This window comes from Protopterus annectens, chromosome 9.part0 (genome assembly GCF_019279795.1).
Source record: "Protopterus annectens isolate FY-2018-M chromosome 9.part0, PAN1.0, whole genome shotgun sequence".
Lineage (NCBI taxonomy): Eukaryota > Metazoa > Chordata > Ceratodontiformes > Protopteridae > Protopterus > Protopterus annectens.
This window is the reverse complement of record NC_056743.1, coordinates 1,607,266,477-1,607,294,431: the sequence shown is the minus strand read 5'-3', so window position 1 is coordinate 1,607,294,431 and position 27,955 is coordinate 1,607,266,477.

Genomic DNA, 27,955 nt, shown 5'->3' with positions numbered 1-27,955 from the left:
GGTAAGCCATCTGGGCAGTTGTATGCAAGCTTGCACCCAGGAATGTTATCTTTTGAGAGGGTACCAGTTGTGATTTCTTTTTGTTTATTGTGTACCCTAGGCATGCTAGAAGCCTTTTCACAAACACCAGGTGTCGTAGAAGGGTGTCCTTGTTCTCTGCTTGAATGAGACAGTCGTCCAAATAAGGATATATTTGAATACTTTTGTCTGCAAAATGCAATTACTGGTGCCAGGCACTTTGTAAAGACCCTCGGCGCAGTAGATAAGCCAAAGGGCAGTGCATAGAATTGGTAATGCATTAAGCCAGCCTTGAATCTGAGGTATCTTCTGCATGACTGTCTTATTGGGACATGCAGGTATGCCTCTCTTAAGTCTAAAGTCACCAGCCAAACATTGTTGCCCAGCATGGGCAGAAGCTGTTGCAAAGTGAGCATTTTAAATTTTGGAATGTCCAGGTATGTGCTCAAAACTGATAAATCCAGTACTGGTCGCCAGGCCTTATCCTTTCTGGGTACCAAGAACAGTCTTGAGTAAAAACCTTGTCCTTTTTCTTGTTCTGGTATTGTCTGAATGGCCCCCATATCATTGAGGGACTTAACCTGTTTCTGTGCCTCTGCCCATTGGTTTTCTGGCAGGTCTGGCCAACCATTTGTCATTGGCAAAGTGTGGAAATGGAATCTGTATCCCTGTGATACGATGTTCAGTACCCACTTGTCCTGGGTTATTAACTGCCAATTTTGAGCAAAATGTGCTAATTTTCCCCCTATGGGTGCTGCCAAAAGATAAGTGCTTGGTGTAGGCAGATGGAAGTCATTGGGATTGCTTTCTGTAGGTTTGCGCTTTATCTCCTCCAGATTTGGAGGTGGATGCGCCCCATTGCTTTGACCTGTATGTGTCTTGAGCCTGGTACCTGGAACCTTTAGGGCATCTGGATTTGCCCCTTTGAGCTCTGTCTGACACAGGAAAGGACCAATTTTTTGTAGGTCAGTGTCTACTGAATCTAGGTGGTTGCACTTGTAAGAAATCTTTAACAGTTTGCATAGACTTAGCTTTGTCTTCCACTTTCTTTAAAACCTCTTCTGCCTTAATACCAAACAGCGAATCATGCTGTAAAGGTGCATCTAGCAATTTAGCTTTAACATGATCAGGCAAATTTTGTTCCTTTAACCAGGCATGCCTCCTAATCACAGATCCAGTAACTGCGGCCCTGCAGGAGGCCTCTAAAGAATCAAAACCACATTACAAAGTATGCTTTCCAACTTGTTCAGCTGCATGCATTAATTCCTGCAATTCCTTATTTTCTGCACATTCTGAAATCAACATAATTTTCTGTTTCAGCAATCCCATAACATGTTGGTACTTAAGCATATGAAATTGACAGTTTAAGGCCCGGATTGCCATGGTTGCAGATGTATAAACCTTTTTTTCCCCCCATCTGTCCAGCGCCCTTGAATCTCTGTTGGAGGGGGTAGGGTTTTTTGCTGTTGAGGCCTTAACTCCCTTTGGAGCCTGTGAAATAGTTTCAGGATCAGCAGCAGGGTTTCTAAATAAAAATTTATGAGAGTCAGGGACCCTGTAATACCGGTCAGGCTTACTGGGAGCCGAAGGTAAAGAGTCAGGGGTCAGGCTTGACTCCAAAAAAACATCATCCACAATGTCTAACACAGGGGGAATGGCTAAAGGTTTGTGCCGAGGGAGAAGGAGGAAATCCCCGAGCCTCTTTTCTGATTCTGAGAAGTCTTGACTCTCCCAGTGAAAATGCTCCCTCAAAGTATACAAGGTTTCTCCAAATGAATAATCCTCAGGAGGAGATACACATGGAATAGACTCCTCAGCATCAGAATCCTCATAGGGAGGTAAAGATAATTCCTGATCAGAAGAGGAATCAGAAGAAATGGAAACCTGATCTGAAGATTCATAGTCAGTGTCTTGCCTAGGCCTCTTATCTGGAGGGAGATGGGTACCCCTGATCAAGGTAATAAGGTCTTCAGCCATCTGTTTTTTAGGCATAGAGGCCTGTTGTGCACGTGGCTCAGCCGTCAGTTTTTTTAGTTTTAGAAGGTGTCTTTGCCTTTGGTTTTGCAGCTTTCATCGGTTTGATATAAAAATGTTGAGGTCTGAATACACCCTCAGAAGCTGGTGCCTGCTCAGCGGCTCCTGACCCATCCGAGGGAGATACATCCGTCGGTCCAATACCTAGAGTATCTTGCGGCATGCTGGACTCCACAAGGGTGACGGTATAGGCCTGTGACTCAAAGGTAGCGGGTATCAGGGGCTGCGAAAGTGCCTCACTGAGTACCGGTGACTGGCTTAGGAGAAGCTTTGTCGTCGGTTTTGGATCTCTACTACCTTTCTCTGTCCTTTTCTTTGCGTTTTTATGTACTCCGGTAGTCGGATTGCTATCCAATGACATCTCTGGGTAGTTAAATCAGTTTCCAAAATACTTACATGCAAAAATATACAGACACTTAATAGTGCGTTGGTTACATCTAGCACAAAACTGACAGCCAGGCACGTTGTGATCAGGGCCTAGGCAAAGAATACAGTATAAATGGAAATACTTATGAGGTATTTGCTTCCCACAAGTAATACAATTATTAACTTTTTCTGACATTGGTAAAAAGCAAGAAAAAAAGTTTCCCCAACGGGGTACTTAGCTTTATTGAAGACTTTGGTTCTGAAACTCAAACGCGAATATTTCAGTAGTCTGCCAATCGGCACTTGCAAAATGCTTCCGCTTCGGGCAGTGCGTGGTAAGAAAGACTAAAGAAAATGGTGTCGGCTGCATGTTTTATACCCCTGACGTCATGGAAGAGAAGACAGCAACTGACGCAGGACCCAAGACTTTGGAATTCAGGCCGACTGAGGGCAACCTGCCAGCAGATTACTCAAATGTAATGACTGCAACAGTGAAACATGAAGAACATCTGAAGAATGGCTTGAATGAGTAGAATGTCTGTGGTCCCCAGAGGACGGCCAACTGGATTTTCTCAGATCCGAGACTCTGGAAGTCGCAGGAGGATCGATAATGGGCTCAGAGGGAGCCATCAGATCCACAGGCCCTGTTGGATCCCAGTGCACTAAGGTCCCTGTGGATGGATCAGACGGGCTTGTCAGATCAGAGGGGAATTTTGAACTGATGGGATCAGAGGACCTCAGAGTCTCTGATGATTCAGATCCGGCCGGGGGAGCCAAGGGTTTCTGAGCCAAACACCCCACAGCCAATGCCCCCAAGGCTGGACTTGGGCCTGGGTCACAGGGATATGCGAGCCTCAGCCATTTAGTAGGGGAGTCATGAGGTAAATAGGGCTTACTCTTGGAATCTAAAGGGGCTTTAGAGGACGGGCCCCGAGGCCAAGGGACCTCTTTTAGCAAGGCCTTTAAGAAGTAATTTGTTTCTACTGTCTAGGAGAGTCCTAAGATTGAACCTGCGCAGATATCGCATTCAATCTCTAAATGGGGCTTTTCCAGACAGTAGATCCTCTCCTCATGCATGTCGGCCAGGAGCTAACTTCCGACCACATGAAGAGCAATACCTAAAACCAGAGGGTTTGTCACCCATAACCCAAACAAAAATACAAACCCTCCAACATGCGCACAAACGAGCACACACACACACACGCACATGCACGCAAGAGTCCTGGGAGGGGAGGAGCTCGAGCTCAGGAGCTGTCACTCACTTTGCCGTCTAGGAACCGAGGTCGAATCCAAGACCCATCCATGATCAATAATGATGATCAGTTTAAAATCCCCTTCTGACCATGACATGAATACTTTATAGCAAAACCTGATCTCTGTCATTCCTTCCACAAATCAAAACCTAAGACAGTAGTATTAAGATGTCAGATGCTCGTCATTTAACAAGCTTAAGCCATGTGGCCCAACAAGTGTCCGAATAATGGAATCAAAAGAAATACAGAACTCTAAAGATAAACCACAGCTCCATCCAAATGTGAAATTGTATTCAAAGTTATAAACAGTCTTACCACCATACAGTGTTATAAAAAAAAATAAACTCAATACTCACAATGTTATAAAATAAAAACAATTAACACTCATTTTACCAGTTTCTGGAGTTTACTCAGTGGTCTCATATTTCATTCTGTTGTTATAGCATCTATTATACTATACAGGCAATCTTCATTTGAGAAAAGTTAGTGAAAAAGGGAATAATTACATCTAAAACATTTCTACTTTTTCAATAAAATAACAAAGTTAACAAATCCAAAGGTTCAAAAGTAAGTATTAGGTTAGTTGTCCTTGTGGGCCATTTTAAACTTTGCCAGTCTCTCTTTTTGTGCTTGAAATAACCTTTCCCATTTAGTTATTGACAGGCCTTACCATTCCCATAGTCTATAATTACACATTACCCCTAATAAGAATAAATGGAATCATACCTTAGATATTTTGAGGGGACCCATGCATGGGCTAAAACATTTAGGAGTTGCCATACTCCGTATTATTTAATAATATATAAAAAAATAACAATAGCTATTATAATACTATGAATAGTTCCAGCTACAATAATCTACACAGAAAATCAGTAACCTGCCCTAAAACCAGGTACAAGCAACAGAGACAATGCTTTTAAATGCAAGACATCCATCAGAGGTACTAAGCTTCACTTCAATGGCTAAAAGTGAGGCCTGGAAGTTTGTTTATTTCATTATCATTTTTTTTTAATCCTTTGTTGACTGGGTTAGTTCAACTAGGCTACTGGCTTCTTTTCAATGCAGAGGAGGCCCAAAGTGGTATTTATACTACCAAGGGAAATTTGGCCAAGGAATTGGGGAACTTCCCCTATGCTTTTTGTTAAGAGATGTGGGACCGTTTACACCCACCTGTGCTGCCTCCAACTGAAAAAAATGGGACCTCGGTTTAACATTTTATCTGAAGGATGACACACACACACACACACACACACACACACACACACACACACACACACACACACACACACACAAGTGCAGCACCCCCTTATGCTGCACTGCAGTGTCTGTTAGCCATCTACCTGGTGTGGAAATAGAACCCACAGCTTTCTGCACCAAAGGTGACTATGCTATCTGTTGTGCCATAGAACAGGAATGAAAACTACATTAGCCAGTGTTTCAAGCACTACATTCAAACATATTTAAAGGTTTTCAATAAGAATCAAATGAATTCAGTGAAAAAAATGAACAGATACGACAGTAGATTATGTTCTCTCTCTCACTAATGAAATCTTATGAGGACACAAAGTGCATTTTTGATAAAGAAACTACGAAGCCATGCCAGCATGGCAGACTATATCAGGCTGTTAAGAAGTACAGCGAATCAGGAAAAAAGTATTTACTGACATGCAATGAAAATAATGAAGATATTTTTCATTTAGTTGTATGGTTTTCACTTAGCATATAGTCTGTGAGCTATGGTCTGACCCAGCTGCCAGTTATTTGACATGCAATACAATTTAGCTCTACTCTACACAGTCACTCATTCCCAAAAACTAGTGGATTCTATTTCAAGGTTAAAACTATAAAGGAAACATTAGTTAACTAATATTTATTCTACCAATTTCACTGCCTTTGTGCAAGTAATCAAACAGTTTCAGCAGTTGCTAGTAACTGCTGTGAGGGTCTGTTACCCAGCAATGTGTGCATCGCCTTAAGTCAGCATTTCACATAATTCAGCACGGTTTACAAATTTCACTTTGTTCCAACTTGAGGGTTGGAAATAGCATAAAGCAAAAAAAGGCAAATAAAGACCATATATCTGGTTTGAGCTCACTCAGATTTCCTGAGTAGCCAACCTCTTGTTCTTCTATTCTTTCAGCATGTTCAATCATTACGTACAATATTTGAACTTTAGTGCCAGCAGGGAAAACAGACACTCCCTAAAATGAGTCAACAAAAGCAAATAAAACAGCAGGTAACACAGCAGGATGTACAACTTCCTCCCAAGTCAAAGCTCCATCTGCAACTTCATTTGTGTTTATGCACTCTGTGTCCTTTTAGTGTCTGACCACTGTACTGTTTGGATGGTTTGAAGAAATAAATCTAAAAAGCGTAGGAAGGTCAGGATAAAAAAATACTTATATTAAAACAATATCAGAGATTCTAACTATCAGGTGTATTGGTAACATGATTATTAAGTGAAGAGATTTATTCTTCACAGCTCCAGGGTCTGAGGTTCAGGCCTGACTTCTGTTACAATTTGTTACACAGAGTATGCACTCTCTCCATACCTGTCTGGGTTTCCTTGGGTACTCCAGCTTCCCTCCACCTCACAAGCATATGGCTGTATTAAACTGCTCATATAATTGTAAGCTGCATGTATAATGTATTCTCATTTAACCTTGTGGCCTGGGTCATGAGTGAAAGGGAACTATGAAGCAGTCCACTTATCCAGTTAAACAAATGATTAAATAAATAACTTTTTAAACCTATTTACTGAAGATTACCTACACATTCTGTACAGTTCAGTCAGGTCTGCACTCATAATGGGTTGTACTTCTAACACATGATCTTTTAGTGGTCTACTGCAAAAAGAAAAAAAGAAAAACTGTGGTTGTCTGGTCTGCATACCCTCAGAGGCTTCCTTTGATTAAAAGTCTTGCATTCACTTTTGCACTACTGCTCTCAAAAATTCACTTAAGATATGCATTTTACTAGTTTATATAGTACCCACGGTGGTGGTGCTGTGGTAGCATTGTCGCCTCACAGTAAGATGCTGTCCGGTTCGATTCTCAGCTACAGCGTCTTCTGTGTGGAGACATGTGTGAATGGGCGTAACTTCGTTCAAGGTTGGGCTTCAGGGCTGGTAACTCGGCACGTAAAAATCAACTACCAATCATTGGCGGACCGGAGTTCCGCTGTGGCAACCCCCTAACTGGGAAAAGCCGAAAGACATGTGGGACACTCTTACAGCAGCACACTGTTTCATGAAAACAGTGACTCCACAATTTCTAAGCTTTCCAAGGGAAAGATCCTCAAAGATCTTAAAAATTAACATACATGACTAACAGCAGCTGGTAAAAACTTTTTTTTTTTTTTTTTTTTTTAAATCAGGGAGTAGGTCTAGTTGGTCTCACACACCCCCCACACACCCCCACCATGAAAAGAGAAGAAAGGATAAACCTTTTGAATGCCAAGACTCATGCTCAATTCCCAGAATAGTAAAACGGAATGTGCCAAAAAAAAAAAAAAAAAAAAAAAAAAAACACATTTCCCACATACCAGGTCCAACATAGAGGGACCTCAGAATTTGATGGTTTACCAAAGTCAAGACAGAAATTATACTTTTAGGGAGTATTACTCTATTTCTTCCTGTAAAGTTTAGAGCTGCATGCAAGGTGAACAGATGATTTCACTAAACTCAATGAAGCAGCAAAGTAATAAAAACTGCTGTCAGGAACTTTTTTCTAATTTCTTCAGAGGTGCAGAACCTTCACAGCTATACCAGTAACTGTTTAAAACTCAGACACAATGCCATTTAGAAGCTCAAACCTACATTCACCCAACAGCTGAACACACACTGAAGTTACAGCTTGTAGCGTGCAGAGTTTGAACTGCTAATATTGCCCCAAACACAGCAACAATAGTCAGCAAAAGCAATGAAAGTATATTCATAATTTTACAAACACCAGGTGGTAGAATTATTAAAAACTAAATAAAATAAGTTAAAAATAATCAAAATGCATCTCCCAGCTCCTTGAAAACATCACTTTATTCATTATATTTGTTAACTAAATAGGATGGAGGACTGATCTGAAGACAATTCTCAGCCACAACCTGAGACAATTAAACAGGCATATTAAAGTACAACAATCAAGAAAAAAATAACTGCTCAACAGAAAGAGATTAGTACAATATACCTTAATGGAAAAAAACAGTAATCTGTCTCCCCAATCCATACTGGTGGCCTTTGTTCAAAGGAACCACATTCAAACACAAACTATTTAAAATAACCATGGAAGTACAGCAGCTACTTGTTCAGAAAACAATTAAGTTATAAAGGAGGACTTCTTCACAGGGACCAGGGCAGCTTCTGCGTTCTACTCAATCAATAAAACTGGCATCATCATCAATTAATGGATTCCGGTCTCAAATTAACAGATTGTTGTTTACTTGATGAGCTATGCTTTTATCAGGACCACCACTTCACCATTAATTTGGGTTTTTTTCAATCTTCCATACTCCCAGTTTGTGCAACATATGTAGTGGCAGCCAAGTAACTTTCTGTTCTACACACATTTACAATATTAAAAAACATGCAGATTGCTCAGACAATATCATACAGCATATCACAGTTCTGTGAAGCAGTGACTGACAAGGAAAAAAGGGGCCACCATCTTCTTTATGGTCTCTAAATCCAGCAGTGTAGGGAATATATATTTAAAAAAAAAAAAAAAAAAGTAAAATAAAAAGAAAATGAAAGCTCTGCTAACAAAGTAACTGTCTCACAGTTGCAAAGACTTATTTTCCCTTTGACAGGCATGGCTTATAAAGCTTAGTTCAGACAGTTTGGGAAAATTAAAAGTATAACAGTGTGTGCATGAGAGAGAGATGGTGTGCAAATACTTCTAAACTTAATTTGCTCAAGAGTTCTAGACAAAGCCAAAAATAATGGGGTGGCAAAGACATCATGGTCTCCCTAAATTTTGCCACAATTTGCTTGAAGCTAATAGTGCAACAAGTTTTGTGTTAACATGCTTTCTCTGAACTAAAGTTGGATTTACTAACTACAGCCCTCAGATTTACTAGAAAATCAAAAATCTTTCAATAGAAAGTGCAAAATTATTAAGCAAAATCAGGTAAAGTCCAGCAGTGTGGGTTGGGGGTGGGGAGCTGCATTGCTTTGCACTGTAAATTTTTCATTCACTTGGACACAATGATATCTCTGAGGTTACACAGTCAAGAAAGTGACAAATTGTTAGGTGTATGTGTGTGTGTGTGTGTGTGTGTGTGTGTGTGTGTGTGTGTGTGTGTGTGTGTTGGGGCATTAAATACTCAAAGTATACAAATATACTTCAGATGTAATATATGTCCTCAAACTATGAAATCTTAGTTACAGAAACTATTTTACACCAAATATAAAATATCTATATACTAAAGCAAACTGAAAATGAGCATGTTCAATTTGTTTTGAAAGTACAATAATGCCATCCAGGGTGGGCATTATAGGAGAAAGTGCAGAGGCCCTGTGCCACAACATCCCTGTGGGGTTCATTTTCCCAGTAATGTCCACCCAGTCAAGCATTACTGCTTGCTTAAAAACATTACGGATAAGGAAAACAGAATGGGAAGGAATTTTAAGTAAGGAGCTTCCCAATCTGCTCAGTGCTGATTCTGGAATAAAGTCAAGGTGTACAAAATCAAGCTGATCACTCTTACACTCAGTGAGATTCCTCAGTTAAAAGCACGTGTTCTGATAGTAATTTTCTATAAATTATAACAAGGTAGAATTGCTGCATGTTCACATAGGAATTGAAGCAACACTAGAAAAACGGTATTAGCAAAAATTAAGACGGTATTTAATTTCGTATAGTATTATATGGCATATGGATTATCACCTGCATTAATATTTCTCTAGCAGAAAGTGAAAAAAGTGTTAGTTACAAGTGTATAGACAGAGATGCCTGGAAGCAAGCTACACATGATTTGGGCCACAAAGAAATGAAGATATTTGTCCATTGCAACACTTATTTAAATTTGCCCAGTTTTTACGATTTTTTTCTAATTGTGTCTGCTGACCATCAATCTTCCACCTAACCGTCTCAAACCCAATTGTTCACCTGTACCAAGTATTCCTAATATAGAAAAGGACTACAGGGACAGTCATCCTGTAGTCTTGGTGGTTCTTTAAGCAACAACTACCCATGGACCATCAGCATTTCTACAGTAACACCATCTCAGACTATACAGACGAGCAGCCCAAGGGACCCACAGAGGCGGAATACTATTCTCACCATGGATCTTGGTCAGCCTCTGCTGCTGTTTTATCCCATCTCCCTTAGGGCTGATTAACAGGATGGCTTGGGTGTTTCCTATTAAGCAGCATCTCCACCTCCATTAGTGCCCAACATGAGCACCTGCATCACTGCAGGACATCTACACTCTCCCCCATGACTGCTTCCACATACCCACCAATAAAGGCTACAGTTACTGATATAGAATCCAAAGCTACATACCTACTCCAGTTATTCTTGGCCTCACATGACTTCCATGTGCATAGTGAAAACTGACCAACCAGAAACTACCTCCATCTCCAGGATTAGTGAGCCTGCATTAGCCACTCCCTCTCCTTGCTTGGGGACTTCTGCCACCCAAGCTGCTATCTGAACTTGGATGATTGGGGTCACAGTTACAGTTTTATCCTCCTACAACACAGAGCAGAGCATACAATTTGCATATTTTAGTACTGGTGGGAATGACTTAACCATAGTTCAGTGAGACAGCCAATAATATGTGGCAAAAAGCAAAGAAAATACAACCTGCAACATTTTGGATAAGCAGAATGACAAACATGATAATATACTATACAACATGTATATATGAAATTATTGCAACAGCACGATTACCAGGTATCACATTCCTCATGTGAATAGCAAGATATTATCAAGATGACATAACTGCAGACAAACTTACCATTCACACTTGGCCTTTATCTAGTACAGCTACCAAGACGTTATACTATATTTACTACCTATAAAACTATTTTTCACATGTCAAACAATAGTATAACTGACATGGTTCTTGGGATAGTCTCCAATTTTCAAAAAATGTAGAAAAATATGCAAATAAAATTTGTAGTCACTGCAAATTATAATATCAAAACTCTGAGATAGGATGTTTATTGTAAAGATCTGTGCATGTTGGACAACTTTATGTACACATTCTGCATGTCTTGCAGTTCACGAGTTATGAACATTTACTTCAGGTGTGTTTTTCAAAAAGGATTTTCTGTCAGACATCTAAGGATGCACCACATTCCCCATAGTGAACAGCCAGCATTTTTAAGTTGTTGTGGAGTGAAATGTAAGTGAAAACTGATCAGGCTATGACTTGTAATAACACCAGCTGCTTGCATGCATGATACCAAGGTCACTCTTCCCCCACCTAACTCTCTGCATTTGTACCAAGATTACCAAGAAAAGCATGCTCTATACAGTGGGGCAGTTAGCAAACAAATTCAGAATACCAGCAACACAATTGTGGGCAGTATGCATGCAAACACTGCTCAGATGTTTACCTGTGGACAGAACTGTGGTTTGTGTATACTCAGCAATGTGTATTTGCATCAGACACATATGTAAAACACATACACTAAACATATATATATATACATACATATAAGCAGATACATTACACAATAAACTCATTATCAGTTGAGAAGTGGAAGCAGTAGTGAATTAAAAATAGGAATAGGACAGAATGTGGCTAAAGTCTCCAATTATAATATGGTCTACAGTGGCGGGGGAGGCAATGTGGCTACCCATCTAGCATATCGGTGCCCAGTCATTCATCTAAAATTATTTAAAGCTCTTTTATTACATTCAGCACTACTACCTCACATTTGTTAAGCTTACATCAACAGTCTGTGATATTCTACTCCTTTTGTTTTATATTATTTAAAAAAAGAAATCAAGTCTCAAAAGCCACTGCGAGTATTTTATATACTTGGTTGATAAATTCTATTCAAACATTTTTTTTTACTTTTTTTTGCTGCTGGTTCTGCTGACGTGGATTTTGTTTTATTTTTTTTTTTTTACAAGAGCACAAGAAATGTGGTGGCATCTGAACGTTTAATTTATTTTTTTCTTTATCCTCCTCATTCATATGCAGTTCAGGGATGTGTAGTGCACAAGTGTTTGTTCAGCCGTTGGAATAAAAAATAAATGCAGGCACAGTTGGCTATCCAACAACTTTTTCCTTGCATGAGGTCAGCAGCAGGTATAGGAATCCTGTGTTTAGGAGAGGTATTTTTTCCAACTGTAGCCACATTTTAATCATAGCTCTCAAGTCTCTCCAATACTGCCTCATCCTACCTCTGAGTTGTCCCCAATTTTGCTTCCCTGATTTTCCTCAGGTTTTTCTCTGCCTCACATAAAATTGTTTTTTCTGCTAGTCAGTTTATAATACCACATATTACTTTCATACTACTAATTCTTCCGAAAATCCATGCTGATGCACAATCTTTTTTTCTTACATTTATTAAAGCAATATTTAAAAACTGCCCCATGATTTTGGTCCTTTCTTCCCTTCACCCTTTATTTTTGGTTTTATCCAGTATTCCTGTTCTGTAAAAATATATGATTTTCTGGTACATCACTAAGAACTGCTGTAGTCACTAAACAGGCACTTGACTGCTAGGCATTATAGCCTTCAGAAAATGCATCTCGCTGCAAAATTATTAATCTAGCAACTTATCTGTCCCTGATTTTGTCCCTTGTGTCTTCATTTGTTTGGCTTTGTCCCCAACTACTATGCTGAGAGAGTAAAGAGTTTTTTTCTTCACTTTCTTTTTTTAAATCACAGTTAGATTGTATGTACACAAGGTAGCTATAACTTCTGGTAGCAGGCTGCTTGTGGATTAAAGTAATTTGCACTCTTAGTTTGCTCAGTCAACCATCTGGCTTTGTAAAGCTAACGTGCATTTGTGTGAATAAGCTGGAATACTTGTGGGCTGGCTAGTGTGTATTTGAAACAAAGTTGAAATTACATAGACCTCAACTGTCAAACTTGGTTAACATTTGTTCTCTGTTCTTCATAAAATGTGTGGCTTTCTGACAAATCATTACAAACTGCAGACATTAAATGACCATGCACAAGAGTTTCAGGCTTTATAGTCTTTAGAAAATGCATGCTAATTCAAAAACTTTTGTTCAGGCAACATTTCAAGTATAGAACAGCAATATTTAAAATATGCCAGTTTCTGAGCCTTCGCCCCTCATTTTTTGGCTTTGCCCTCATTCTTCTTCCAATAGGTTGGGAGATTCTTTTTCCTCATATTCCAATGAGGTGTATCCAGCAAAGTGATTCACTGCTGTGTGTACTGTCTGTGGATGAAAATGACTTAACCTCTTATCAGCTGATCAGTTTAAAAGGCACCTTTTAGGACGAGTGCGCCCCTGTGTGAAATAAATTGGAATACCTGGGATACAATGTGCTTATGTGAAGCAAGGCAGAAATACAGGATTGCGTCCATGACTATTGTTTATTTTTACCACATTCTGACTGTGACACCCCTGTACTGGCCCAGTGATCAAAAAGCCTCAATCCTCACCACTGGCAACAGTGAGGGATGTACACAATGGGAGGATTACACAGTAAAGTACAATTTCCCTTAAGAGCAAACAGAGATCACAGAGAGTCTGGGGCTGGTTTTTCCATCTTTCTCCAGATACTCAATAAGACTCCCCCCACTGGCACAGCAATAGGGTTAAGATCTCAGCCAAGTGGCCAAGCTTAGACCTCCAGCACCCTCTCTGCCCAACCAGTGGTTTATGTCCCTGCCCAAGTAGCTGACACACACACTGAGATTTGATTGATATACAAACACACACCTGGAAAGGCTGGCCCAGGTTTACTAGCTATGCGCCCATTCTGTCCAGACTAAGGTAGTACAGCTGCCAGCAGCCACCCCTTACTTATCAGCTACTATAAGGAACTTACAAAGGGCATCTGATCCTACTGTGTAATGTTACTATTAATCCAAATGGTAGTCTGACCAAGAGCAAGGCTATTTAGGAGTGGCCTGTACAGTGTCACCAAATACATATGCAAGTACACTAAGAGCTTAACTATGTCTCACAAGTATCAGCCACAAAAATAGATTTAAATATATTTAATAATAAATAAAAAAACAAAACAACACTCAAACAATACTGTTACTTCAGAGTTCAAAATCACAGGAAATATTTTAAAACAACATTGCAGGACAGTTTCAAATAAATACAGAAAACTAATCTTTACTATATTTCTATCTATATCTAACAGATACTATGCCCTGAATCTTACAGACAACATGCAGGTAAGTGCTGAGTGGATGTTTCTAGGTCCAAGACAAGATACAAAATGCCCAGTCTCTCTCTGAGAGAGTTCTTAAATTAATAATAAACATTACCGCTGGGTTAGCTTAGATGACATCACTCTTTGCCACCTGACATCAGTTCCCAGGCCAAACAGATAGTAACAGAATTTTAACATCTCTGTTTGAGAAGTCCATATCTCTCAGACGTTTGCAGAACTTGGATGTCATAAAACAATAAAAAGCTTTTACATTTGAAACCTAGTAATTATTTCTGTTTAAGACAAGACAAAAACTTCTAGCTCTAGACATTGTGTCTGCTATTGAACTGAAACAGAGATAACATAATTGGAAAACACTAATTTCAACTTATTTTCTTGAAGTTTTGCAAGTTAACTCTGTATTCCCCAGCTTCTACTATTAAAACATACATTTGCACAGGTATATTAGTTTATACACATTTCTGATATTTTCTAGTAGGGTACACTGTAGACACATCCTTGAAGCTCAGTACTGTACAAACCCTGTTCAACACACACTTTTACACCAGTAGTTTAATATACACAACAAATAGTTCTTACATTTGTAAGACAAGCATATGAATTGTATTAATATCCACAAATGACATGATTTACAAAATTCCAGATAGCTGGGCATGCAGTGTCACACTGATATTTGAGGTGCACACAGTCAACAATGAGGCAATAAATGCAAGGTACAGGAGTTATCAGTGGATAAGAAAGGTTCACCGCGCTGTCATGATCAAGTAAAACTGTCATTAGTCTGTCTTTGCAGACCTAGTGTATATTTGCAAAATTTATGTTGGACTACACAACAGTGGCCTTTTTTTTGTATTTCATCACAAACTGGGCACTTGAGACATACACAGTTAAGTGGCTCTAACTGATATTACATTGGTAGTTTATGACAGTAGTTTGAAAGGCCTTTAATTAGAAATGTGAAGACAAAATAACATGCATTTATGAATGGCTAAAAAAGGTGCGAGAGGATCCATAGTTTGAAAGCTGCCTAAAGCTAAAGATAAAATTAATCAACCACTGGATGGAAGGGATGAATGTAAAGTAGCAAATGTTGATAAAACATTGACAGCAAAACTAAATGGTTCTAAAATCTACTGTTAGCCATATATAATATTCACAGCAACATATTTCTTTATTTCATGAATGTGGTAAGGTACAGTGGTGGTAGGAAGGAATGAGAGTTGACTACTAGGCTCAAGTAGCAGTATAGCAGAGAAAGCTTCTTCTGGGTGGACAATGTATACTGATCTCCAGAAGCTGGAGAAAGGTTCCAGAGTGTAGATCAATGTGTGTGTATGTCTTTAAGAAGCTATCTAGGGGGCTTGCACAACTACATAAATACTGAGCACGTGCAAACCTGATAGCCATTTTGTAGTAAGCCGTTCAGATGTAAGTATTTATGTCTGTAAGGTCCATCTGTTAATCGGTTAGTTTATATTATGATGTTGCTATACATCCTGATGTGCTTTCATGTAATAAAGCATCTAAACAAACTACCCCACCTGTTTGTCATCTGTACTAAGAGTGACGAGTGACATGGTGTCAGAATGGGATCCAATTAATCCAGATTCGAGAGAGAAGCATTTAGTTGAAATTGGAGGAATATACAGGAGTGGGTTCATCCCTACTGCAAGTATAATTCGCAAAACAGGTCAGAAACCAATTTCAGATATTAAAACTATCAATTTTTTATTTTTGATTTATTTTACATTTGTTGACCGGGCTAGTCCAACTGGATACATGTCCATTTTCAGTGGAGGCCTGGGGAGAAAAGCTCCACATTCCAGAAAAAAGATCACAATAACATAAGTACATTACTAAGATTTAACAAATTTAACTAGTAAATACATTTTAGCTAAGAGAATACTAGCAAATACATTTTAGCTTAAGAGTAAGGAAAAAGTCTTCTAAGCTGACATATCATGTTTGGATATACATACAACCAAAAATAGTAGATAAGTAAAATTGAGCACTATTTGAACTTTCAGATGGTTTTACAGACAATGGTGTTAGTAGAAAAGAATAGCTAGTTTATGGGAGTGAGGAGAAAAGGGTCAGGAGACAGTGGTGGAAGTTAGTTTGGGTTTGCACAGGGGCATAGCCAGTGTGATTTAAGGTATGGTTTGAGCTTGGATTTAAATAGGGTAGTAGAAGGAAGGGAGGTTAGATCAGTGGGGAGGGAGTTCCAGGTTTTACTCACTGTGTTAGAGAATAGAGAATCTCCAGCCAGGTTGTTGGTTTTAAATATCTTTACCATTATTTTGTTTGACGAGTGCAGGGTTTTCAGGTTATTGTAGGGGGTGATTAGATTAGTTAGTATTGGAGTAGATGTAGGATGAAACAGTATCTTACAGGCAATAAAACTACTACTTATTCACAAAATATGAAACAAAGCATACAGAACGCTCTAAACAGTATTTAAGTAAACCGAAATTTCCGATACAGTGACATATTGATAGAAATATTTGAATTACTATGGAAAATGTATGAAATAAAGTCCAAACTGCATAAAAAGAATAAAATAAAAGAAAATGACTGCATTTTTCACTTAGCACGTATATTTCGTATTAAAGTTATCAGAGTTATCTTAAGTGTATGAAGTGTTCACATCTGTGCAGTATTACAGTACAGTTATCTTGCAAAATACAGCCATTTCAAAGCATATTTCACAAAATACAATACTTTGAAGAGTTCACTGTGCATGGATGGCACAGTGGTGCAAGAGGTTCTCTGGTCCGATTCTCAGCTGGAGTACCTTCTGTGCAGAGTCTACATGTCCTCCCTACATTCATATGGGTTTTCTCTGGGTACTGGGGTTTCCTCCCACATTACAAAGACATGCATCTGGAGCTTTTCTCCCTAGGCCTCTGCTGAAAATTGGCTTTGTTCCAAGTCGGACTTTCCCAGTAAACAGATGCTAAATAAAAAATAAAATAAATTTGAATGTTATTGCAAGCTGTAGAGACCTTGTTCTTACAGAATTACAAGGGAGATATTTTCAGTGTGTTTGTGCATACTTTGCTGGCACGGCAGACTGATTTCGAAAGCCAGGACAACTTGTGTTTGACACTAATATTGCAGAGGACTGGAGAGTATTTGAGCAAGTGTACAATATTTTCATACAGGCTGCATTTTCTGATAAAGATAACTACAAAGGCATTTATTCTGCTTAATTTAGCTGGGTCAGAAGCCATAGAAAGGGAGAGCTCATTTGTGTATGCACCTGCTGTCTTTGCAGGAGAGGGGGAAAACCATCATTCTGTTGTACTGGCTGAGTTAAAGGAGGACCTCGAGTGCTTAAAACAAAGTTACAGAAATGTGTAAGCCTCAGACAAACATTACAATGGAAAGGCACTTATTTCACACAAGGGATCAAAAGCCTAGTGAAACTTTTGCAGCATATATAACAGATTTGAGAAACAGAGCTAAAACGTGCAGATTTGGTGATTTAAGGGATGAATTAATAAAAGAGAGACGTGTGTGGTATTAAAGATGTCATGACTAATCTTTTCTCGGTCTGCCATTGTTAGCATCATCCCAAAATTGTTACAAATACTTTTAAATTTAATGTTTGTACATTAGTTATGCTACTTACTATAGTTTTTGAGTAATTAACTACTGTCATTAGTTTGTGGAGCTTTTCTCCCCAGGTCTCCACTAAAAACAGGCTCTTGGTCCAGCCGGACACTACCTGGTTAACAAATGTCAATAAATAAAGATGATGCTGTAAGAAAGATTTTACTTTGCGACAGTGATTTAACTTTGAATAAGGCCATTTAAATTTGTCAGACATACGAGGTCACAAAAAAAGCACACAAATATGCTTACAAATGAGAAGTGCATGCTTCCAGCAATTTCTAGAGACCAGTTTGACAGTATGCAGCACGTGGTTAAAAGAAATAGGCCCAAGCACATGACAGTAACTGTAACTACTGCAGCACTCACTGGTAAACCCCAGATCTTTCTAGCAAATTCCAGCGATCGCACAGTCTCAGTGAAAACCCACAGTGAGTCAGCAAACAAGCATAAGGGTGGGGCTGGACAGGTGTCACCCAGTTTCATTTTCAACTGTTGTAATTGGGGTGGAAATCATGAATATAAAAAGGGAAAAGTGCTTAGCTTTTGGTCAATAATGCCACAAATGTAATAAATGGAATCATTTCAAAAGGTTTTGTAAATCAAAAGACACACATTCTTTAATCAAAAAAGAACACTCCAAGAAACGAGTTGAATTAGAAACCTGTGACCTTACTTTATATTAGAAAGCTGTGACCTTACTTTATATGTTGATAGTGTGTCAGTGCTTAGTGAAACAGTTAATGTGGTAGATTTATGGGCAAAGAATCAAGTATTTTTTACTTTTCGTATAAATGGAAGACCCACAGAGCTCAAAGTTGATGCAGGTTCAAAGTGCAATGTTATGTCAGTAAAAACATCTACTAGAGTACGTGACGGTGAGAAGCTTAATTTGGCAAAGTGTGCAAAGCTTATTTCTTATGGTGGTGAAGAAATTCAAACAGAAGGGTCAGTAATGCTTTCATGTTAGTTATTCTTCTGAGAGAAGCTATGACTTATTATTCTATGTGGTCAAGAGGTATGTACAGTCATTATTAGGGCTGTGGTCAAGAGGTATGTACAGTCATTATTAGGGCTTGGAAACAGTTTGAAAATGGGACTGCTTTCATTTAACAAGGAAATCCACCATGTTAGTTTAAATGACAACTCTTCTAATTTCACCCAGTGTATTTTCTCTACCTATACTGATCTTTTCAAATATAAACTAGGCAAGTTTACAGTACTGCACTCCATGAAGTTAGACTCAGATGTCAGCCCAGTTGACAGGTCAACCCAAAAAGTTCCAATAACCATGCAGAACAGAGTCAAAGCCAAGCTAGATAAAACGGTGCAACAAGGCGTGATTTGTCCAGCTGATGAACCAAATAAATTGGTATCCTCCATGGTGGTAGCTCATAAGAAAAGCTCAGATGACATCAGAATATGTATTGATCCAGGAGGTTTAAACAAGGCACTGAAAAGACCTCATTATCCAATGTGCACAGTCGAAGAAGTCACTGCTCTTTTGCAAAATGCCACTGTTTTTTCTGTCATAGATGCAGAGAGTTAATTTTGGCAAATTTTGCTCGACAAGAAATTCTCATTGCTAACCACTTTCAGTGCTCTGTTTGGAAGGTACAGGTTTCTGAATGCCATTTGGGATAAATTCTGTAAGTCAAGTCTTTCAGCAAGCAATGGAGCAATTTTTTTCTGGGTATCCCTGTGTTATTACAGTAGATTACATACTAGTAGGAGGTATTGCTTAAGCTAAGCATGACAAAAATCTCAGAAAAGGTCTGGAAAGGGCACATCAAGTAAATTTTAAGCTGAATCCTCAGAAATGCAAATTCAGGCTACGAGAAGTCAGTTATGCTGGTCCTTTATTTACCACTTCAGGCTTACGACCACACCCTTCTAAGCAAACTGCTATTCGTGACATGCCAGCTCCAGACAATGTTCAAAACCCTGCAATGTTTTCTTGGTATGGTTAACTACCAAGACAAGCTCATGCCAGACCTGAAGCATACATCAGCACCACTCAAGAGGACTAACATGTAAAGATGTATCCTGGTCATGGTTAGAACACCAGAGAGCATTTGATGTCATGAAACAGAGAATTGCCAGACCACCAACTCTGATACTAATGATGTCCGCAAACCAGTTAGTCTTTCATGTGATGCTTCGAAGTTTGGTCTAGGTGCAGTCATTCTACAAGAGGGTCAACCTGTTGCCTATGCATCCAGAATCTTAACCCAAACTGATATGCAGTATTATCGGATAGCAAAGGAACTTTTGGTAACTGTGTTTGCATATTTAAAGTTCCATGATTATGTTTATGGTAAACCTATCCAGACTGAAACAGACCACCAACCTCTAGTCACTATTTTGAGAAAGTCTATGCATACAACTCCAGCCAGATTGCAATGCATGAAGTTGAAACTGCAAAAGTATAATTTCAATCTTGTCTACAAGAAAAGCAAACTTCTTTATCTTGCTGATACATTATCCAGATCACCCAGAAATACCACTGAAGAGCATGACAATGAGCAACTTGATTTTGAAGTCATGAAAGGGGGAATTTTTTCTTCAACACGTCATGAAGAGCTTAGAAGCCGTAAAGACACAAATTCAGTTTTACAAAAGCTCAACCATGTTATCAAAACAAGAATGGCCATCAAAGCAATCCAGCTTACCTCAAGAAGTGCAACCTTATTTTCCATACAGAGATGAGATTTTGCCTGACAATGGTATCATTATGAAAGGTCCTAAAGTGATTGCTCAAACGTCCTTGCAACATGAGTACATTACTATCTTACATTACGGCCACCCAGGAGCAGACTCTACCAAAAGGGCCAGAGGACTAGTACTTTGGCCTTCTATGTCACAAGACACAGAGAGTGGTATAATCTTGTTCTGTGTGTAACAGTACTAAGTCGCATCAACAGAAAGCACCACTTTAGCTAAACCAGATTTCTGAACTACCTTGGTCGACAGTAGCCACTGACATTTTCAAATGGAATGGTCAACATTACTTGGTGTTAGTAGACTCTTATTCAAACTGGTTCGAGATCGACCTACTTCCTAATCAAGCATCCAACAATGTCATTACTAAGATGAAGTGCCATTTTGCAGTCTGTGGTAGTCTGCACAAAGTTATTTCTGACAATGTCACACAGTTTACAAGCCAACAGTTGAAAACATTTGCAAAACAGTGGGACTTTAATGAGACAATAATGATGTTTTCCTGAATCTCTTAAATCTCAGAAATATTCCTCGTGATAAACATCTTAGTTCAACTGCTCAGAGAATTATGTCGAGATAAACCAGAACCATGTTACCACCTGGTAGTCAGTTGTTGGTTCCATGTGTCAAGAATAACAGTTCAGTGAAAACCAATCTGTTGAAGAAGCATTTAGCCCAGACGTCCTGCTATACCAAGACCAGCAAACCACTTAATCCATTATGAGACAGCTGAGATCATACACCGTGGAATCACAATGAGTAGAGTTTAGGTGGAATCAGAAACATCTGATGCTGGTGTCTGTGCCTATACCACAGTACATAACCTGTGAGAAAGACTACCTCGGAGTGAGTTGTCTAACATTCCAGAAGACATTCCAGTGAATATCCCTGTTCCTGTGATGAATCCCAAAGTTCTTGATACAAGCTGTTCACCGAAGACTGTCCCTGTTGCTAAACTATTACCAGATCTGGTTGCATCTCAAGACCATTTTATAGATACATGGCAACATGGACATCAACACTGTATTTGTTTCTAATGTCTATATTACTGCATATCTGACTCCAATGTCATTTTCATTTGAGGACAATCTTTTTAAGAAGAAGGATGTAAGATCAATGTTTCTGTATACATGTCTTTAAGAAGCTATCTGATGGCCATTTTGTAGTAAGGTGTTGAGAGGTAAGCATGTATGTCTGCAAGGTCCATCTGTTAATCAGTTTGTTTATATTTTATGATGCTGCTATCCATCCTGATGAGTTTTCACGTAATAAAGCATCTAAACAACTGCCCTGCCTGTTCATCATCTGTACTAAGAGGGACGAGCGATACAGAGTATATGCCAATGACCACACAATACTCTGGAATGTCTAAAAAGACGCGAGCACTCGGGGTTAGAAAAAAGAAAATGCAATACTACATGCAGAGTTTCTTTTTCAGTATGATCACTGTAAAACATTAAAGGCGTACCAAATCAGAAAGTGTTACTTTGAGTCAGCACAACTCATCATTAATGGTATTAACTCACAGTTACACAGTCTTACCCAACATATCAGAGGCATAATATGGCTATGTAATATCTTTACAGTGCTGTGTATCAATTTGACAAAACTATCTGGGTCATACTTCAGACCGTCCTTGTCATATTCAAAAATGAAGTACATTAATATGGACAGAATTTTTCATCAGCTGATATTATACACCAGAGGTACAATGGGACTACTCCAAAGGAAGGATGATAGTAAGTGTGACATCCCCACTCTGGGCTAGTAATCAAGGCAGAGCCTATCCAGATCTTGCCAAGGCTTTTCACAACATTCCCCACTCTGGAACTATACATAAACGCACTACGCTAGGTATAAATCCCTATGTCACAAGATGGGTTGCCTACTGGCTCACTGACAGAACCCACACTGTAAAAGTAGCAGACTAAATCCGACTTCAGACCAGTGACAAGTGGAGTACCACAAGGTTCAGTCCTGGGTCCTCTCCTGTTTGGTATCTACTTTTCTGAAGTACAGGCTAATACATTAGGTCTTTGGCAAATGAAGTTTGCAGATGACTGCAAACTAGGAGCCATAATCGAAACTAAAGATGTGGACATCCTACAAAAGTGCATCACTGAGCCAGATGTCTGGTGTCAAAGCCATGGCCTCAAGCAAAATACCAAAAAGTGCACAGTCATCCCCTTAGGCAAAAACTCTAACCATGAGCTACCACATAGGTGACAGTCTACTTAACACCGAAAGTGTGACGAGACCTTGGGACACAGGTGGACAGTAGTCTCGCCTTCGATAATCACATCACCACAGCAGTTAAGAAATCCTTCTATGTGGCACACCATCACAAAAGAGGTTATTGTTCCCCTCTACTTGTCACTCATTAGACCTATCATAGAGTAAAACGCCCCTTTTGGTATGTACCTCACAAGACATCTACAACTGGAAAGGACTCAGAAATACCTCACAAAGAGGATTACAAGCCTCAAACAGATGCCCTACGCAGACAGTCTCAAACTCCAGCTTTACTCTGTCGCATATTGCCTACTCAGAGGTGATCTCTGCCCAACATACAAAGCTATGTCAAACCCAGAACTGTTGGACATGCTCCACTTAAAGAAATCCCAATCCCTCTGAGCTACACGCTCTAGGGATCTAAACCTTGTCACGACAATAAACAGAACATGCTGGAGGGATAGATTCCTCTCCCAGAGACTTCCCATACTCTGGAACAAACTACCTATCTATATCAAACAAAGCTCCTCGTTAGCACTCTTCAAGAAAAATCTTGAAGATTGGCTGGGAAATAGGAAATTCACCCCAGGGATCACCTCTGTGGCTCTGCTCGACAGGAGCACAGGAAAATAATTTTGGGTGGCGAAAGACAGGGTACCTTTTTGGCTAGGCTTATATAGGCCCTAGGACCAAAAGCCTAATACCTAGCTATGAACCCGAATCCTCACCATTGACACTGGAGAGGGACATTCACTTGGAATACAAATGGATACACTTACTATTTCCAGATGCAGACCTCTCTGTATCAAGCACAATTTCCCTTATGAGCACATAGGGAACATACTAAGCCCAGGATCTGGGTTTCTCCCTTTGTCTTTCCCCAGGTCCCCAGTAACACTCCTCACTGTAGGGTTAAGTCTTCAGTTGAGTGTCCATGCCAAGTCCTCCAGCATCCTCTCTTTGAAACCAATTCTGCGTCTCCCTGCTCTAAGTATCTGACACTCGCACACTCTCTTTGGGATTTAATTTTCACAGACACACACACACACACCTGGAAAAGGCTAGCATAGATCAACCACTCTACTAACTTTAACACCAAAAAACCTCACGAACTGGTAAAACACAAAAACGCAGAGGAAACACACCACCAAAGTAAACTATTGCACAGATAAAACGCACTGCCACAGTAAGCTGTTGCTCAGGTTTTGAAATCACAACGGCAATAATCCAAATGTGACACGGAGTGAAAACAGAGCCACAGGAATTGAAAAAGTAACGTAAGAACTTTTATTATAAAACAAGCACTTTCGGAAGGCTTCGTATCCTTCCTTCCTCAGACGAAACCAAAACACTAAAAACAGTCCCTATCCATGTTAAATAGAAAAATAGCAACATAATTATTCAATTAACATCAATCTACCATTTAAGGTTAGTCTCATACAGATTTCCTAAACAGTGTGTAAAGGTTGTTAAGAAATGGCTTGCTTCAATCCACAATGATTATTGTACTTTATAAAGAATAGAATACATATAAAATGCATAGGTAGACCTGAATATCACCATAGTATAATATAGTATGTGCTATACTAAACCCTACCATTGATCTATCACCAGCAAGCAATTAATAAGAAACTATCCAATTGCACTGTAATTATTAAACATTATGCTAATTTTTGTTGTACGTAAATAACTTGTTACGTGTGTAACTGTTGTTATAATGAAATTAATAAAAACCAGTTCAAAAGTTACCAATGAAATACAAAATGTGTATATCTTAAAAACCTTAAAAATAATAATAAATGAAAAATAAAAAATAAAAAATAAAATATAAAAATAAAACCATATGTGCACCAGAGTCTCTTATGTACTCTAAATGTTGTGTCTCTCAAACATATTGGTGTAGAAAACACCTATGCAGGATCCTTACCAGCATATTTTGGACTAAATAGTTATCTCCTTAAGGCTAGAAGTTTTAAAATACAGGTTAACGAAATAGATTCGTTTAACCCTGGAAAAATATGTGCAGCCGTCCTTATTTGCCATAAAAGTTCCTCTTTTTCTAACAAGATCTGCCATGGGCCTAAATGGGGGTCCGCCTTAATTTGTTTTAGGACAGTAAAACTGAAACAGTGGTCCTCATGTTCGATGATGTGGCAAGCTAGTGCATTGTTGACATCCTTCCTGGATACTGCATACAAATGCTCATAAATTCGCTTATGCAGTGCCCGCTCAGTCTTTCCAATATAGAAAGCTGGGCATTTCTTACAAGTCGCGAGATAGACCACTGATTTAGATGTACAACTAAAACTCCCCATCAATTTGTATTTCGCCCCATTTATTAATACAAAACACCCTTCATGTATAAACTTACAATACTTGCAAAACCCACACCTAATCATACCTTTTTGCCTTTGGAAATCCGTGTTATTATTCTTTTCTAAAAGGGCTTTTAAGTTGAATCCCTTTCTACAGGTAATGTTCGGTGAGTTACCTAACAATTGTTTTAAGTGTCTATCCTCAACTATGTTTGCCCAATTCTTCTGTAAGATGTTTCTAATAAAGTAATAGTCCAACGAAAACGTACATAAAAATCTTACCCCAATGTCAGGCTTAATAGGGTCTTCGCTATCTCTTTCAATAATCTGTTGGTTTACACCTACAAAACTATCTTGCCTACATAAAATAGGCTTAAAGTGTCCAGATTCCCTTTTAAAGCCCACCTCAGCTTTCACCTCCAATATCAATGAGTGTGGGTACCCTCTGTTTACAAACATAGTAGTCAAATTACTACACTCATCCTGAAAATCCACGTCCCTAGTAATCATGCGTGCCGCCCTTACCATCTGCCCCTTCACTACTGCTCTTTTTTGATGGTAAGGGTGACAGCTACTAAAGTGGAGGAAACTGTTAGAGTAGGTGGGTTTTCGATGGATTTTACTAATGAATCTGGATCCCTCAATGTCCTTACTTAATTTAATGTCCAAAAAACTGATCTCCCTCTCGTTGACTTCATGTGTGAAGTCTAAGAAGTCAGTTAATGTCTTAATGTCATTTATGAATGTTGTTGCTGTTCGCCCCGGCCCCTTCCATAAGAAGAACATGTCGTCCTGGTACCTAGTATACCAGGCGACATGTTCCTTGAACAGCATGTTGTTGAATAACAATTTGTGTCACATTTGGATTATTGCCGTTGTGATTTCAAAACCTGAGCAACAGCTTACTGTGGGCAGTGCGTTTTATCTGTGCAATAGTTTACTCTACTAACTTTGCCCAAACTAGAAGGTAGATTCACTGCCACCAGTTACTATAAGGCTCTTACACAGAGTGAAATTAATATTAATACAAATGGTAATGTTGACCAAACAGCCAGATTTCAGGAGTGGCCACAATGGCACCAACAGACACAAGTACTCTCAAAGGTAAAATATTCTGTATAAATGTCCAGCCACAATGAGAAATATAAATATATTTCATAATAAATAATAAAAGAACATGAAAATACAAAATATCTATTTACACTAAACACTAGTTTCAATCCGAAGAAATGTTAAAAATAAAACAGGTGGACAGGTTCACATTGTTACAGAAAAAAAATACTTAACTAATCTCACTATATTTTCCTGACTGATCTAAAGAATACTATTCCCTGGTCACTTACTGGAGCAAGACAAGATTAAGTAGGCAAACTATCTTTTTGTCATGTACATTTCTTTTTCGCCCAGCAGGGCACACTGTTGAAACATTTCTTTTTAACACAAGCAGCTTTACAAATACATTTCCAACACAAGCATCTGTATTCAAACATATAATTTTCTACTAAATTCCAGATAGCTGTGCTGGCATATGTTACACATCCACTGCCCTACTTCTCCTGGCATACCTGGCAATACCTCGCATCGTCAGAGTAAGTGTAAGAAAAAATCCTAAGTTTAGAGTAGAATAGTTTAAATTAATTCACAGCCAAATTAGGAGCACAACACAGATTTAGGAGGACTGTCTGTAAGCTAAATGGAGCTGAAACCATTGCTTTGTTATACTTCATAAATTAAATGAAGACATGCCTGTGTTTTTAAAAAGAGGCATACTTTAGGGGGACAGTTGGTGTGCTAAATGAGTTGGTATTTCATTTAAAAATATTACAATAATTAAATCGTAAACACTTTTTGACTTTCAGAAGTATTAGTTGGTTATACTTTCATACATTAAAACCTGCTGGCCAATATAGGAATATGACAAACACTTATTACATTTTCTAGCAAAATTCTTGGAAAATGTGTAATGACATTTTTTTCTGTAAAATGAAGGTTAGCTTCTATTCATAGACATGAAATGCTCAGCTTTTTGAGAAGGGCATGTTTGTGTGTGTCTATATATATCTCTCTGTCTCTTTCCACACACACACACACACACACACACACACACACACACACACACACACACACACACACGTATGCGCACACATGCACACAGACATATGCCCACACACACAAGCGCAAACACACAGACGCATGAACACACACACACACTACTAAGGATGGTGTATGGGGCAGACACTTGGCCTGCAGAAAAAAAAAGTGGAGCCAGGCCCTTTGTAAAGACCTTGTAGACAAATTGTAGACAATTTAAACACAAGAAGGTGAACTGAAAAGAGAGCACCCATTCGATTTCAAATCTTAAATATCTTCTATGTATCTTTGCAGGAGAATGCTGAGGTAGGCATTCTTTAGTTCCAAGATGATCATGAACAGCAGTGGGAACAGAAGAGGGAGAAGACTTTGAAGAGTAAACATTTTTTATTTTGGTACTAACAGGAAATTGTTTATCCTTGAAAAGGTCAAGGACAGGCTTCATAGTCTCTTCTTTTCTTGTTATAAAACAGTTTTGAGTAGAATCCTGCAGTTTCTTTTTGTACTTTTTCCATGGCTCCTTTGTTTATATGTTCCCACACCAGATTTGTTACCAGGAGTATTTGCTCCTTGGGGAAGGAAGGACTCCTACAAATCTGGGTCTGCTTTGACACCAGTATCTGTAACATTGCCTCAGAATGCTGAGGACAGTACAGTTGTGCAAGTAAACTTACCATAAACAGATATCTGTATGATTACTGCTGAAGTAACTGTGTGTGCTATAGCCTGCCAGGGATAAAACAACCAGCTTCCAAGGCTACACAAACCATACTTGCCCAGCCCTTCAGAGTTCTCATGCCAACAGACACAGGGAGGCAGTCTTGAAAAGGAAAATGCTAGTAACATCAAAAACTAAACACCCCCACCCTGGCATAAACAGTACACCAAAAAAACAAGGAAGGAGGGAGGAAGCGGCTATGGCAGCAGTGATCATTTGAACATCTACTGTTGAAGTATATTTAGTTACACAAC